At 44.1% G+C, this 12,946-nt stretch overlaps 1 long non-coding RNA gene across 1 annotated transcript; it reads right to left on the reverse strand.

Moving 5' to 3' along the window:
* Positions 1-949: 949 nt before the first annotated feature.
* On the reverse strand, positions 950-8,529 carry LOC132450792 (uncharacterized). The gene is made up of 7 exons (XR_009523914.1): positions 8,079-8,529; positions 7,731-7,895; positions 5,734-5,918; positions 4,897-5,407; positions 3,078-3,259; positions 2,825-2,948; positions 950-2,500 (listed from the first exon to the last, which is right to left on the reverse strand). It is a non-coding gene; the product is annotated as an uncharacterized LOC132450792 (long non-coding RNA).
* Between the last annotated feature and the right edge of the window lie 4,417 nt (positions 8,530-12,946).

Below are 12,946 nucleotides of genomic sequence, written 5' to 3' on the forward strand. Positions count from 1 at the left end.
TGCTTCTTGGACTGTTCAGAGCAGTTGTCAAATATTTAAACCAAACCTCACAATCCTTTCCCTACAACTTCTATAGCTCTGAACTGCGTCTCAAATGCAAAGGCGTCCAACATTGCTGTCAAAATGTTGAAATCACTCACAAACTTAAGTTCTTCCAAACAGCGTACCTGTTTCCAAGCAATAGGCTTCAGTTTCATAATCCTCATTATTGAGTTCAACTATGTGGTTTAGTTCGACAAAGTGGGCATTAGAAATCCTATTCTTCTCGTTACCAAGGACCACTCATCCCACATGGGACAGCGAAAATAGAGTGAAAACCTTTGATATATATGGCCAACCAGTCCTATATAAACTCAAAGCACCCATCAGGATGTACATGACAAAACGAGTTACAACCATGGTTTGAACCGTTTTTTGAAAAAAAAAAAAAAGGAAAAATTGTTGAGGTTAAACCAAAGACCTTGTTGGAAATAGACCTTGTTGGAAATATTTTCAAATTAAAATAAATACCTTCTTGCACTCTGCCATTGTATTTTTCCACCTAGGGGCAGGGCTCTAATCTTTGATCGACGTTCCCTTAAACCGCATAATAGCATGCATTCAACCCCTATTTACTTATTTTAGGGGAGTAGCTTTGAGGGAGGCCTAAAGGGAGGCATGATAGATTTCCATTTGGTTATTCTTCAGAGTCTGGCTTAATCTGTCAGGTTCCTCCAAATCGCCTATCCTAGCTATGAGGCATGCACCCTCTTACCGCTGTAGGAGCACACAAAGGTCTCCCCGGGAATGTCATCCAGGCAGCGGACGCCCCAGCCTCGGTCCTGGGTCATGAAGACCTGGAGCCTCACCTGGACGCCTTGCTGTGCCACCCAGTTCGAGCATGTGCGGGGGGTCACAGAGACACTGGGCGTTGCACTCATACACGCTGCAGGGATTTTTATTCACACACACACACACACACACACACACTATAGTGTTTCTGCTGAGGTGGCCATTCAAGAAAGAACCTATAACATAGTAAACTGGATCAAGCAGGTCTGCAAATATTGAACAATATACAAATATATTCCTTTTGCTGTTTTTTTTTTCACTTTGTACAAACGTGCAGTGACTAAAAAGTCACAGAAGTAAAACCAGAGCACACTAGTCATTAACTAGAGATAACAGTGAAGGTTCACCCAGTAACCACTGCATTGTTGAGTCTCTTTTGAGCGTAGCCGCAGTTCTCCTCCATCTCTCCCACCGGTGCTCTGGATAGTCAGCTGGCGACGGGAGCGGGACTCTCTTTGTGGCAGAGGCATAGAGACAGAAAATATGTTCAGTAAGGGAGCTGCACAATCTTTCATTTTAAATTCTTCTTAACGTGGTAATTTATTTAATTTGTTACAACACATAACTTAAACTCAATAACAGGGATATATATTAATAACCTGTACTGTTCTATCTATTCATACTTACACAATTCACCCAGTGCAATTATATTTATACTAAGCAAATATCCAGCATAATCATATCTATATAATTACACTATCCTGTGGAAGTCCTGCTTGTATCCTGTGCAAGGTGAAAGGTGTATACACTAGTATGTCTACTCTGTTCACATGTACCATTGTTTCTCAGCTTGTGTTTTCATCTACGTATTTACTTATGACGAAGAATTTGACAGAGCAAAATCCAAAATATGTAACCGAATTGGATATCCCTCTACCTGAAGTCTGGTAAAACCATGTCACTGCAACGAATAGCCTCTCTGTCTCGCAAATAACGCACAAGTCAAGCTTTTCCAAGCGCCATGCGATTCGGTTGTGAAATGAGAACGACTGGGAACGAGGTTCTATCAAGTGGGCATGGCTGGCTTTCGTTTCAATTGGGCACCACCCGATCCACCAAACACGGACGCGCACACCTGTCCCTGCAACCGTCGACGCAGCTGCAGCCCGGCACAACGCCGGGGCTGGGGTCGAGACGGACGTGGCTGGTGTCGCGGCCGCTCCGGTAGCTCCTCTTGGGGGGGGAGCTGGCCGTTGTGCTCGTTGATGCAGGGCACCGCCTTGTTCTCCCTGCCGCCGGACAGGTCGGGAAGGAACTCCTTGAAGGGGAGGGGTTTCGCACCGGTGACAGACAGGTGCGGGTCCATGGACAGGAAGTCGCAGCGCGTGTCATGCAGGTACTGCTCCACCTGGGCGATGGCGGTCAGGGGCAGGCCGCAGGGGGCGTAGCAGTATACGCTGTAGGTGGGCTTCGTCTCCACGGGGACACCCTGTTTACGAGCCGTCCAGACTCAATACCGAGGCCATGGTGTCAGGGGTGAGCTGCCTCTTGGCCCGTCTGAACTTGTACATCATGGGGGCGAGCAGCGGGTTGCGCTTACGCAACGCTTCCATAGGCCTGTCGGGCCAGACTAGTTCCAGGCAGGCAGGCGGGGAGTGTAGTTCACCCATGGCGGCCGGTGGAGTGGGTCGAGACCCGGGACATGCTTCCTGCGGATTTTCGTGGGATGCTGACACAAACATAAAGAGTGGCGTAAAAATTATTTATATTTTTTAAAAAAATTAAAATGTCTAGAGAACTGAAATGTATATATATTTTTTTATTATTTATTATACAGGAAAGTATTAAAAGTAACAGTAATACAGTAATAGTGGTACAGGATTATAGCGGTACAAGATATGGTACACTTGCGCAAGGATATCTCTCTGATTCGGTTTTAGTTCAAATTTGTAACAGGTCTACCGAACGGTGGATATAACATTAGCACCACCTCATGATTAAAATTAATCTATTATAGATAAACTTAAACCATAGAAGAAAAAGAAAAACATACCGCTGCTGGGTTCAGCCGCCTTTGTCTCTCCCGCCCTGTCCGTGTTCTTCAGAACCTTATTCGTGTTGACCGAGTGCTCCAGACGCATGGAACCTCGATAAATCCACTCCTTGAGTCCGCTATGCTGGGGGAGGGGAAACAGGTACTGCACAGTCAGGCTGTAGCCATACAAAACAAACACCTGCATGTAGAAACAGATCATCACGGGTCACTGCAGCCACAAAGCACCTCCAACCGCCTCGAAGACGCTTACCTTGAGGAGGACATGCATCAGGCTGCAGTCTGCACGGAGCACCTCGCAGGCTCTCTGCACTCCACGTTGAGCTGCTCATCACGCCGTAGTTGGCCATAGGAGGGTTCCGGCCACACCTTCAGGTACTCCCTGATGAATCTCCGGTGGGCGTCTCCTGGGATGTCCGCCCCAGGGGTCCACCACTGAGACACAACACAGAAGTGGAGAGGAGGATGTGGTGTAGCATGGGTCAAAATAAACAGTGCTCGTCTTTCAAAAAGAAATGTTTGGGGAAAAATGCCCTGATGAAGAAGGTCAAAACGTTTTGGAAAATTCAAAAGGAGGAGGTTTCTTTCCGAAACTGATGGGAGAGTATGTTGTTTTAAATTTGAATGTATATGACAAAGTTTATTTATCCACCATAATGTTAGCAATACATTTTTGTCATTACATTATCACTTTAAGGGTTAGAAGTTAAAGTTTATAATTATATATAATGTGGGTCTTACATGGCCTGCACACCAGGTGCAGAGAAGGTAGTCGAACATAGGTAGGAGTGTGATTGTCGAAAAAGACCAGGAACCTGAAACATACACCGCCTTTCAGGAGATTTGACAAGAAGAGACGGACTAGACAAGTCCTAAGGAAACAGCATTGATAAGACATACAGAATCCGAACTATTGGATATTCCTCTATTATAAATTGAGTTTGCATATGCATTGTTTAAGTCATCCTACCTTATGAAGCTTGTGAAACTTCATGAGCTACCAATCACTGTCTAAATGGTAGGAAATATATCTGAAAATATCCATTCTGTTCAATTGCCAACTTTAGTTGCCAGGCGACTCAATTAGAATAAGAGGTTAAACCCGGTGAATATATCCTCTAAAAGCTGCTGCGGGCAGGATTTCAGAGTTGCAAAGGCGCACCTTTGTTACACAGAGAGAGAAGGCATAAAAGAGAGCAAGAATTAGAAAACAAACAACCCCAAAAAAACCTGTCTCCCTCTGCTTCCTCCCTTCCTACGTTTCACCACCATTGAGAAGTGTTGCAGTCACACGTGAGATGGCGATATGTCAACACTGTGTGTGTATTTGTTATCAACAATTTAGATAGATTCCCTGAATCTAATCAGGGAAAATGATGTGCTGTAGGAAATGAGCCGGGGTCAAAGATTGTCTCATAGAGAGGTCAGCTCGCAGCCAATCAGAACAGATATTCTCTTGGTTAACTTTTCACTCACCAATAAATGACAGCACCTTCATGTTCAGCCCGATCTCCTGCTCTGGGTGGGTTAGGGACATTGGGGAGGCGATGGGAGTGCAGGGCTTGGAGACGGAGGAGACAGCGATTTCACAGCTCTGAGGCTCGGCTGATGTCGGAGCATCTAAGCAAAAACAGAGCAAAATGACTGCCAGGACAACAGTAATGCTTGAATACCATGCATTGTCATGTTATCCTTTGGGCAAGAATATATCGACTTTCAAATCCCAAACCATTTCCACCAAGAAAATGTATGGCTGCATCTTTATAAGACACTGTGATACTTTTCACAATTTCTCCTCTTGTTTCCTACCGTGGCAGTCGTGGACTGCTTCTTTTCTTTGTTGACAGTACATGTGCGTGAGTGGCTTTTGAATATTTTTACCATGGTGTACAGTGGCCTTGCCATTGTGAGGAGCATCGGATTGTTCTGAAAGAATCAATGCGGGAACGCCCGAACAAAACACCAAGACAAGGATATCAAAAATGGTGTAGAAAAGAGTGTAGAAACATATTACATCAATGCTAAAGAAAAAAAGAATTAATGACTTGTTTCCAAAGTTTTTTTTAACTGACCTCCATTTTGCCTTTCCACTGTGACAGATTTTGATTTTTGCCTTGTTGTCTTTTGCACTTGTCCTCAAAAGGGATCCAGTGTCCCTAGCACAGGCGCTGGCCTTCCCTTTCCAGGAATCCTCGGTCGAAGAACCCCAGCCAGTCGCCAAGCCCCTGTCTGTCGATGACATCATCGCCATCGTTATCCAGGTAGACGTCACCGACAACATGTACATGATCATCGTCGTTGTCGACATCGTCACGAGAAACACCAATACCGTGCAGCGTTGGTGGCTGGGAGGACAAAGGGCAGTGCGTATTTCTTGCTCAGAGAGCATCTTCAGCACCACCACCGGGCGTCTCCTTGGGGCGGACAAAGAGGAGGGTTCAACGCTCCACAGCTCGTTGCGCTGTTTGACGTGGTACCTCCTGGTAGTCGCGCGTTTTGACTGCGGAGGAAAGCAACCGGTCTCCAGGCGAGGGGATGTGGCCTCCAACTGGACCAGCTTACGCTTCCGTTTGGGCTTTTCGTCTTCCAAGAAAAAAAAGAAAAGAAAAACGCCAGAGCAAGTCATTTAATATGCTTATGTGTGGTTGGAAAGTTGTGTGTGAAGGTGTTTGGTAATTATACATCATCTCCTTTAGGTTTAGGAGGGAGGGCACTATAATGTATTGTTATCCAATGGTCTCTCATTGTAAAATGTTATACATTAGCATTTTTTAGGCATAAAAAAAGGTAACATTACATTTGTAATTTAGTACAGAGCGATTAGCCTCAGTGAGATTGTTGTTTTCTCTTCCAAGATGATATTGGATAATGTGAGCTATAGATCTCCCCCCCCCCCAGACCCTCTTTACCCCGTTCTGGATCTCCCTCAGCATCAGTCCCATGCCTGGATCCACACTTCTCCCCCATGGAGTGCGATCCCATGACAGAGAGCTTGTGCTGCAGCTCCTCCTCAACTTCTGAATCCTCATCTCTGTAGTCCCAGCCCAGCAGGCCGTAGAGATGCTGCACGACGACCTCTCGGTCTGCCACTGACCTGTGTTGGGCACAACCACATCAACTGTCGATGGACCTGGTCATCCACTTATTACAGCCAACAGGGGCATATCAGCGCATGCATATGTCGCAGATCCAAAGCCTAATGCAGTCAATAAGAATTCCCCACAGGATTTAAAACAAGTTGGATAATCAAAAGGATAACATAGACTGAACCCATCCTCAAAAACGAACATGCTAGGCTGTTATAGGCCTAAGTGGCACTCTAAGAATTTAAAGGAAGTGTATCAGAATGCGTGGCAGTATACTTACTGGGTGAGCTTAACGAGCCCAGCCCTCTGCTTCTCCGACAGTAGTTGGCACCTTTTCTCTGCTGATAGGAACACCATCTTGCTCTTTTTCACCTCCTTTCTGATCCATTTCTGAAGCTCCTCCTGCGTAATCTCCATTACATCTTCATCACTATCCATTGCAGCTGCAACATAGTAGTTGACGAGTGATCCAAACGGATGGTAACAACTGCTGTAACGTTACTGGTATGCAATATGTATAGAGGTCCTCCACTTCACACAAAATGTAGCACATTTAGCACTCAATTTTATGAAATATTCCCTGCTTGCGTAAAGTGAGCTGGCAAAAGGCAATGTTTAGCTAAACAAAATAAGCTACCATCTTAACGACACGGCTTTACCGGCACGTTAAGTGCCTTGGTTGTTAGATGTTGCGGTGAATGATGCTGTATTTAAAACCAAAAAGTCACGTAAAGATGTAACAACTTAACAAAGTCACGCAAAGATGCTCATGTCTTAACTCCCCCAACAACGGGGTACCAAAATGACAACACAGGCGAGTACGGCTACAATGACAAATTCAAACCCATAGCGTAGGCCTATATAGTCTACATACATGCATCGTTGAATCAACAACATATTGCCAATAGTTGTGGTTATTTTGGGACCCCATAGTTGCACTAGGATTTACGCATAGTAGGCCTACGCACTTTGATTCTGATTATGTAGGCTATTTAATATGCATAATGAGGTACAACACTAATGTTTCTGTATTAATGTTAAACATTTGCAATGTGAAATACTGTATTGAAAATTAAAAGGATCGGCATGGAATCATGGTATGAAGATATACTTATATCGTGTTCATTAATTCATTGCCCTAATGTGTTCTCCAAAAAGTAAGAAAATTGACGACAAGGCACGCAACAAAAGTGAATTGTACTAGACGATTTAAGCCTCCACCGTTTATATTTCCTAAATATTAAAGTCGGTTATTTTTCCTCGGTTTATTTGATTAACGGGCACAGAAAGTCTTCTCGGTGATTAGGAGGAGACTCACCAGTAGTGCGTGGGAGCTGCGTCCCACCTGGTGACGCAGCTCCCACGCGCTACTTCTCCCGCGCGTCCCAATCACTTGAGATGGAGAATCGTTATATTGCTGGGTTTATAATTTTTAACAGTTTACAATATTAAAGTTAACATAAAATGTAACTTGTGACTTTTTAAGAGACAGGCAATATAACGTTTTTTTCCTCAACGTGGGTTGGCCCTAGATGCATACGTGTTTATTTTGTCAGGAGGCATACCTTCAAAATGCAGACAAGCAATGTGTAGGTTGATGTACCGGTAGCTCTACTATAAATGTGCCCTGGTGTTTGCGATGTACGTACAATCATTCAGGCAAAACAACATACATTTAAAAGAATGACTATAAATAAATGTGGTTCCGTTTTTTTTCATAAGTGAAATGGTATGGATCTGATGAATCAACGAATTGGCTAACTTTGGGTAGACCGATCATATGTTGCAACCTCAGTTCGGGATGAAAGCTAGCTTTTTACCTCTCGATGCTTCGTCCTTCATTCGTGGTCTTTTCTTTTCAGCCTTCGTAATCTAGGCGAGAGCGGGGGCTTCTGTTGTCGTCATCTTTGGAGTGGGAGTAGTCCAGCCCACATTACTATCTTCAAAGAGGTCGACTGGTGGTCCTATTGACTTTAGGATCACACCTAGACCGTGCGTAAGACCGTAGATTATATAGTTGTTGAAGACGTGTATTTTGTTTGAAGACTTTTAAGTAAACATTTAAAAACGAAGGAACATTGTCTAGTCTTTTCGCCCGCGTTGCAAACGCTGTCAGCTGACTCCAACAAGTGGTACAAAGGACGAGTAGGAGTGAGACGAAGTACCACTATAGCTACGTACGAAGAATGCTCTACAATAACTCAGTAATTTGCTTGTGTACACTGTAGTGAGATGAACTTGACCACTCCGAAAAATACCACTCGGAATCGTAATCTTTAAATAAAACTATCGACGAGAAAACCGTAAAAAAAACAGCATCCGAAAAGCATGCAATATCAGTCTCCCCGACCTTCTGTCGAGGGATTGATTTAGTGTTTATTCGATTACGTCACACGTCTACCACTCCTGCGATGGCTATAACGAGGACATTACCTGGTAGCCTACGTCTCCGGTTCTGGCAACAACAGAGAGCAGGGCAAGGGCGAGGTGACCTCTGCCTTCTCTGAAACGGATAGACCCGTGCCATCACAGACAGTTACGTGCTAAATATGGAATGCGTAGGAGGACCCGTACAATATGTGATATGCTTCACATTATGTGTTTTGATGAATAGGCCCTATATGTCAGAAGTAATAGGCCTCGCCCCACAATAATTGTATCCAAGTTATTTATGTTAGCATAGGACAAGTCATTCTTGAGCATAAACATTAACAGGTGCAAAACTCTCTGGATGTTATGTCACCTTTATGGATACAGAAAGCAGTGCCTCCTCCAGATATAGTGACTGTTAATAATTGCACGCACGCACGCACACACACACACACACACACACACACACACACACACACACACACACACACACACACACACACACACACACACACACACACACACACACACACACACACACACACACACACACACACACACACACTCCTTTCTCCCTCAGTACACATTGACAATACCAAATCAGTAAAAGGACCAACATGTGAATTTTACTAATACGACAAAATACAATACATTCTACAAACGCCCTAGCATAAGGTCTATAATTATTACTTTTTTATGATTCTTTAGTGGGTCTAATAAGTCAAATTTTATTCAGATGGTAAGAAATTGGGATAGGCTATACAGTTTGCTTGTAAAACATAAGTGGCCATATCATATGGTACTAGAATTACTACAAGAACCACGTCGCTGCCCAGAAGTTGTAAACAAAAGCCACGTGTTAGGAAAGTCGGTCACTATAGGTCAGTCTGGGTAAAATGTCTAAACCGTTATATTAACCGCACCAGGAAGTCAACGTCCCAGTCAAACAAGACGAACCCATGAACCTAATAGAACGGAAGGACGGACCGAATAATGCCAAACATAAGGCTAGCGTAACGGACACTAGGTAAACAACAGCGCAAATACTCTCTTAGCTAGGCAGTTAATTCAACCTGTAAAGCAAACAAACACAAAGTGGGCCTTATTACCGGTGATCCACCAGGCCCTGTAGTGAGGGCTGCTGCAGGCGCCAAAACCGACTAAATGATTGAGATTAAAAACGGGTCTTAAATTAAATGAAACGTTGCTATTACCAGACCGGGGACATGATGTGACTCTGTATTTCCTAGTTACATGCCTGGGATCTGGCTTAGCAGCTGAATCATTTTTGGCACGACACCCAGCCGGAGTGTTAACCCTTTTCAGACAGTTTACCCAGAAGTTAGTGGTTGGGTATGCTTTAAATATCTCCATCTCCTTTTATCAGGAGATAACTTTTCCAAAGCCGTATACGACACAGGTAGGAGCCATGGCAGGTGTCAAATGTAGACGTTTTTTTGGTAAAGACTCCGTTGCGGCTGTTGGTCATATGACAAACCCTCTATGGCCAAAGGGTTGGGTGTCCTTATTTATTTAATGCAGATAAAATACATTATGTCTGACGAAACAGCAGGGCAAATATTGCTTAACTACAACATTTCCAAAAAAGGCCTTTACAATGAATTTAACCACCAAATTTATATTAAATAAATATAGATTTATTTTTATACAAAAGTATGTTCATCGTCTATTTATTGAAAGAACTAGTCATATCAACTTTCAATCATAATTCTCATTCAGTTTTCCCATTTTGAAACAAACAACCCTTTATTCACAATATAGTCCAGCATTCATCCAAAAGTGATCTTTATATATTATCTAACACAACACAAATTTAAGCTTGTCATTAGCAAGATATATAAGACAAAGAAGCCTATTTACAGGTTTCGATGAACTTGCCAAGATGAAAGATACAAATCTCCCAACCTTTCCAACCTCCCTGAATAAGGACTACACAAGTAAAGAGTATCATTCATTATATGACTTCTTGAGTCAAAGATCCACATGTCAAAAGCACACAAGAGTGGGCTTAACACATCTGTAGACCCAGGCAGTTTGAGATCCCATTAAACACACACACACTCACCCACAGCCAAACAGTGATTCTATTCCCGCACGCCTCTCTCAGGTGATCTGCTCTTCCTGATAGGTGGAGGTCGAGATGGAGCCGTAAGGGTCCACGACTGTCTGAGCGCAGCGCACGATAGTCACCAGGAGGAAGAAGCACAGAAGAAACAGGAAGAAGAGGGCAAACCCCAGGTCCACGTCCACTTCCAGCGGGGCCAATGGCGGACGGTCCGCCCGCTCCATGAGGGGTCGCGAGGAATGGAGCGGAAGAGCCTAACTTCTCATAGAAGCTTCTGTCTTTCTTCTTTGGGGGGGGGGGGGGGGGGGCGGGGGGGGGGGCAGGGTGTTCTGCCCAATATGCACGTGTCAATGGAGCTTGAAGATGGCTGAAGCGCTATGGACCCTCAGCTGACAAAACAGAGCTGACAACGTGACAAGGGGCTTGTAAAATCACTGATGGTACATGTAACTGTAGAGGCCATTAGTGTCTCAGGTCATATTGCACGAGGCTTGTTCATCTCGAGTCCAAGTTGCCTGTGAGGAGAAATGATGGTCAGAAATGTAGCTCACACCCAGGTGGACCAAATGTTCACGTTTAGAGAACAAAGGAATTTACTATCACACGATATTGACTGTACAGGGACAAAGCCCTTCCCTCATTATCATCACATGCCAACCTCATGTTAGAAACGTTTCAACGACACTAGGACTTCTCATGACGGCACTTAATGCCCACTCTTTGGGACAGGAACGACGCAAAGAAAAACCTAGGGTGCAACAACAATTCATAAAACAATGAAGAAGAACCCAACATATAACATGGGAAAGGGCAAAAGATGGTCATCATCTCCCTTACCAGTGTGGTCATCATGTTAGAAGTGCCTCGCTCTTCACGCCTGCCAACAGTCCATTTCCCCCCACCTGTCCGAGCTGCCTTCATCTCATGTCTCTTGCTCACCTTATCGCCACAGCATCCTACTGACTAGAGTTACATAAAACAGACAATCATCTTGTGACCAAAACTCCCGCACCACTTCCGCCTCGAGTGACCAAAAGGAAAAACAAGCAGCCCACAAAATACCCCTCGCACACGCACAGCCCCGTGCACTGCTCAGGCTCAATCCCCACGGTTCACGGCCGTGCACTTGGACCTTGCGTAGCATCAGTCAACCTCCCCCTGGCGTGTAAAACCTTTATTAATACTTTAGCAGGAATTGAATATCGTCACCGCACTGTCCGCGAGCGAATCACACACCCCGGCAGGCCTTTGTCTTGCCGTCAGAGGGGACCCATTACTATACTTCACACGGGCATAATTCAGGCCGCCGTCGGCGACACTGATCACCCTCATCAGGCAAGGGTGAAGACACAGCTAAAGATGGAGGGAAAACCATAGCATGATTCAGGCAAAGATTTAGGGGGAGGAGCGGTAAGAGGGGGAGAGGGGGGGAGAGCGGCTGAGACAGGGGTTGGCTGGGGGTGACAAGGAAAGTCCACCCACAGGACACGAGGAAATTGGAGACGCATTAGCAATCAAATTGCGGAGGCGCGAGCAGAGAGGAAATCGACCCCACCAATTTAGAATGGAGATTGTTGCTGGTTTGGCTGCCGGAGTTGAGGAACAGTCAGAGCGAAGGCCAAGAGTACTGGGAGTAAAGTGATCCGGCACCATATGCAATTAACCAAAAGGAATTTTAGGTGGCAGCCAAAAGGTACAGAAAAGAAGCGGGGGGATGAGCGATATAAATAATAGAAGAATTGTATAGCTACTTTTGGCATGAATACCGAGATGGAACATATTCAATTGAAGAATGTCCAATTAAAATTTGCAGCCATGCACAATTATATAGCAGTAAACAAAATAACAAATCCTGATATCTCAGAGAAGATATCTTCTGTCAGCACATTTTTTATTTATAGTATAGTACTGTGATTTCAAAAAGCATTTAAATAGAATACTGTACCATCAGTGCAATAGCTCTCAAATAAAAGTGGGTCCCATCTACAACGGTGATAACGGTCCTCTAACGTTATCGTGGTCGACTATTTGCTTTCCTTCCCCACGGCTAGCACGTCCCCTGCCGTTAAACACACACGCCACCGCTGGGAAAAATATTTATTTGGTCCTGTTTTGGCAAAGGGACTTCACAAAGGGTCACTGGATACTTTTGGGACCATTTCTTTACAACTTTTGAGCTATGAAATCCTATCTTCACTAGCCCCCATTAAGGAGACACCTTATCGTTATTGCTACAGGAATAAACATGGCTTTAAAAAAAGTTAGTCATATCCGGACTGCCTTTTAAACTCCAGGCTAATTAAACTGGCAGCATAAACCAATGAACGTTTATAACAGTTTAACATTCAAACAACCATGACAAAATACAACCATGACAAAATAAATAAAGCTTCAGTTAAGGCCCGTTTATAGCGCATTCAAGAAACAAGTCAACCTGTCAACCTTGAATTTTTACATCGTTATCAATTACTTGTAATGTAATTTGATACACTTACATACCAATACAACTTAAACCAAGTCTGAAATAATAGCAATACTTTCCAAACAATCAAATTGCAGTTTTGATACCCAAAAAAACCA

Source organism: Gadus macrocephalus, chromosome 22 (assembly GCF_031168955.1).
Source record: "Gadus macrocephalus chromosome 22, ASM3116895v1".
In the NCBI taxonomy this organism is placed as follows: Eukaryota; Metazoa; Chordata; class Actinopteri; order Gadiformes; family Gadidae; genus Gadus; species Gadus macrocephalus.